Consider the following 4604-nt stretch of genomic DNA (forward strand, 5'->3'; position numbering starts at 1 on the left):
TTAGACTAATTTATGCTACATGAATACACGCATACCTCTTAAGATGTGTGAAAATTTGCAAGGACAAGCATTTCATTTAATGAAAAAATTGACAGATTATACAACACTAAATTATTTTGCAAAACATATCATTAGGACAACAACATAATTCTCCACAATTTTTTATTTTTACTCTAAATCAAAATTGACAATGCTTATATGAACTTTGAGGGCTTTAATTTGATAAAAGAGTAAAATTTTGAAATTGCAGTGCCACATTTGTCCCAAAAGTGTAACCCATCTTCATACATTCACCCATATGTGGGATATCAAGATTTAGCTACCAAATGATGTGATCAATATCATTTTCCATTGTGATGTGCTGCTTGTTGTGGTATTTGACAGTGGAAGAGTTTCCAAAATAAAAGGAGTCACTACTAGTATATGTGGGGAATAGGAGCATCACTGATATTTTTTAGGTTGCCACCAGACTAAGGTAGCCCTATCCATAGAGAAATATTAATTAGACAAGAAAAAAACTAGTCAATTTGTGACCAAAATCATGGTTCCTTTGGAAGATGTGATGAAGTCTTCGATAAATAGGATAATTTCACTCATGGAGAAAAACAAAATTCGTAAGCATGATCGGAACTATGAACGAAATAATCCAAGACTATCTAAGGTCTGAAGTAGGATTGGAGATGATCTAACTATTTTCTCTTAGCAAGGACCAAGTAGGATCAAGTGTAAAGCCTATAATGCTGTGAGCGTGTTGTAAACCAAATCTGAAGACAAGGTTAATTTTTGAAGGAGGACAGGTAAGGATTTTCAAGAGGTATGTATAATATTTTGATATCATATTTCAAAATCTAGGCATAGATTTATGTCCATTTCAAATTTCTCTTGCATCAAATATCTCCTAATATCATCAAAACTAAGATGCATGTTCTTCGAAGACCTCGTCATTCACAATTCTAGATCAACTACGAAGGAATTACATTTAGATATTTCTGATCTTTAATGGAGTGTGTGTGTATGTATCCTCTCTCTTGAGGAAAAAGACATGATCAAAATTAATAGGTGTTTCCATCATAACTATTCAATTCCATGCATATGAATTTTTTTGTCATAATTAGATGTAGCTTCAAGGCTTGCCAATGGCATTTATAGGGTTTATAGCTAACATATTAGAATAAGTTTAGATCATGCAATATGGAAGATGGAAATTCTTAAGAATTCCAATATCTAGGGTTTGTAAATTGTAAAAAAAGTGTGAACTAAGAAAACCCTAGGGAAAAACCCTACAAAAAATTGTTTCTGCTAACGAAGAATCCCTAATGAAAAGATGGCATCATGGTCATAAGTACAAGAAGTAAAGTTTATGAGGGAGTTGATTCTTTTCTTAAAATATAACAACTATAAATCTCATTTCTTTGATGACTAATATTTCTAATATTGTGATATTTGGATATGATTTTTTCTATACACTTTGCTTAAGTATGTTTGCTCTTCCATGACCTTTCCTAATAAAGTTTGTAGGTCGATAATAAATGTTTCCTAGGCCTTGACAGTAGATGAAAGTGATGGGACCCATCAATATGTGTATTATAAGGCCATATTTTCATCATCCAGCCTATAATTTCTTCTTTTCTCATATTAATTAACATATTTTTGGTTATAATGTTCTTAATAGGGAGACTAGAGGATGTTTGTCATACTTCTTGGGCTAATGTGCTTAATGTTTAGGAAATAAAGCATTTTTTAGTGAATTTACTATGTAAAGGCATGTTGGGGATAGCTATAAGAGATGTAGGAAGCTTCTCCCCTGCATTTACTCCCCTTCAACTCGACTTGATCCCTAAAATCACTCACATACATCTTGAGGTATACTAGCAGCCAATGCACTCAAGTAATTGCGAGGATCTAAGGGAGCTAGATCCAAATTTTTCAATATTTTGGAGGGAAGTAGTCCTCTTTCCAAGGAGGATCCCATTATTCATCTTTGTATAATTAAATAAGACTAAGGGATCAATAGGATTCAAATTTTTTGAGTAGGGAAGAGCTACTAAGAGCTAGGAGCTTGAAACTGTGATTTTCACTTTCCTTTGCATGATGTACTTGAACTTTATCTTATGTCAATGCAAATTTTACTATTGTCTTACATCTAAGTTTTTTTCGGAGGGTTGTCCCCCTTGGGTTAGGGCCCAACCCAGAGGCTCCAGTCTCTCTTTGTGTATATTATCTATGCATTAATTTTAGTAGTAGCATTTTTTCTTTCTTCGTAGAAGTTTTCTTGCAAAAATTGTTTTCACAAGTCTTCTTACCACCACTCTTGTGGGAAGTGCAAGTGAAGAGTATGTAGTAGCAAGAAAAAAATATGTGGTTATGTTCCTTTGTATATTGTTAGACCTTAGATCAATACTCTCTTACATATTTTGTTTTTTCATATTTAGTAGTTAAATCACATTCTTATTTACGCTTTAATGGATGTAGGTCATATGCATGATGCAATTTATATTGTCTTTTGATGTAATAAAATTCAACCCATCCTTTCTTGTTATTTGGTTTCATAAAATTCAACTTAGCCTTTCTTGTTTAGTTCATTTTGCTACAACTTGATCATTCGTTTGGCATTCATTTCAAGTGCAAAAGAGGGTAATTTTTTTGGTGTACATGTACTACTAGTGGATTGCATGGTTAGAACACTCATCCTACTTTCCTCCTATCATCATCAACCTCTTCCTCTTCATCTCACATTTTCCTCAAAACTCTGCCACTGAAACTATATTTCTAAGCCATTGAAGGACACCATGTGCATTTACTTTTGTGCAAGATGGGTTTCTAAGAGGTGCTAGGATTGTAAAAATGCTCATACAACCTTCATATATCTTCATCTACCCTTTCCCACCTTCAAAACACATTTCCATCCTCATTATATTCATAGATCCAATCATGTAGAAAAATAGGGCAATCATGTAGCATGATATAGCAATCATGAAGCAGACTTGTAGCCTCATGTAGCATCATGTAAACTTAACCAAATATTCTCTATAATATTGATTATTTCCTTAGGCTTGATAAATTACCCCTAGACTCTAAACATATGATTGAGGAGGACCAAAGACCACTTTAGACCCTCGTTTTCTTCACCCCAACACAATTCTACAATTAGGTTTAGAGGATAGATTTCCAAATCTGAATAGCAATGATATTTTTCTAATGAAATGCACTTCGAATTTGTCACTAAATCTAAGTTTCTTTGAACACAATCATTAAAAAGAGTGATTTATTAATGGAAAATAGATCAGGCCTATTTCATTGAATTTATGTTTCTTTATGATTTCAGTTATAAGCATTGTTATTTCATAAGTTAATTTCTTGTTCAAATAAAAATATCACATTATGCAATTAGAATAATGTTCACATTCTTTAAAATAGCATAGAGTTTACAATATGCAATTAGATTATTATTTTCATTTCTACAAATAGCACAATCTCTACATTCCTGCGAATAGGGTTAGCCATTACATTTGGATAAATAGAATTTTCATTTCTGCAAGTATAATAATGTTTCCATTCATGCAATTAGAATAAAACTCTCCTTTTTCACGAAATTTTCTTCCTTGAGCTAGCTGAAAGAGTGGTATGTGTTTTCCTTGAGCTAGTTCATTTCTTGAACGTGGCATGAATAGAACTTGACCTACTATGCATATAGCATTGTCACCTCTTAAGTTTGTACAAACCCCACGTTGATAACTAAAGTTGGAAGCCTTGGGAGTCTCAACATACTTGTTGTCATATTGAGGCTCATCACTTTTTGGTGTTGTTACCCACGAGGTTTCCAAGTAGGTGTTGTTTCTACTTAAAAGTTTCCTTTCTTATTCATATTTTGTTTCACATCAACACTGTTTGATTTGAAAAAAATCCAAAAGAAAAAATTAAAGAAAACAAAAAATATTTCATTCCTCGTAGGATTAGGGAAAATCAAGGGAAATGTTTGCCAAAAACCCCCACCCCTTCCAACAGTCAGCCATCACTCTTCATTGGTGACTTTGAAATTCCTACCTTAACCATAGGGAAGTTATAAAATCCTATAGGCAAGAAACCTGAAATTTTTGAAGAACCTATATCACCTATCCACAACATGGCTAAAAATAGGTACAATGAGTTCTTTCCTATCTAAGAGACTAATTGGGAGGCCAGGATGAAGAATATAGTCCCCTCTACTCTTCCAGATTTCCATGGCCTCGCCTTTGAGGTCCCTGACACATTAATGTTTGAGTTTGATGTGCTTTGTAGGACCTATGACTATACCTCTGATGAACAAAAGTTTAATTTGTTTCCGTCCACCCTCAAGGATGCATCCTTGTGCTGGTTTATGAGCCTACCTAGAGGAAGCATCATTACCTAGGAACAAATGTAGCAAGACTTTAATGAAAAGTATAGGGATTACTATAGGTTTGAGGAGACAAAAGAAGAAATATTTTGGATGAACCTAGGTCCAAATGAGTCCTTAGAAGACTTGAGGAAAGGTTCCAACTCAACTATAGGAGGGATGACTTTACCCTTGAACCTAAATTATTGAAGCTTGTACTTCTCCAAGGGATTAGGGAGTATGTAATGGA

This window comes from Pinus tabuliformis, chromosome 1_2 (assembly GCF_031772625.1).
Source record: "Pinus tabuliformis cultivar Carrire ecotype Pingquan chromosome 1_2, CPIR1, whole genome shotgun sequence".
NCBI classification, from domain to species: Eukaryota; Viridiplantae; Streptophyta; class Pinopsida; order Pinales; family Pinaceae; genus Pinus; species Pinus tabuliformis.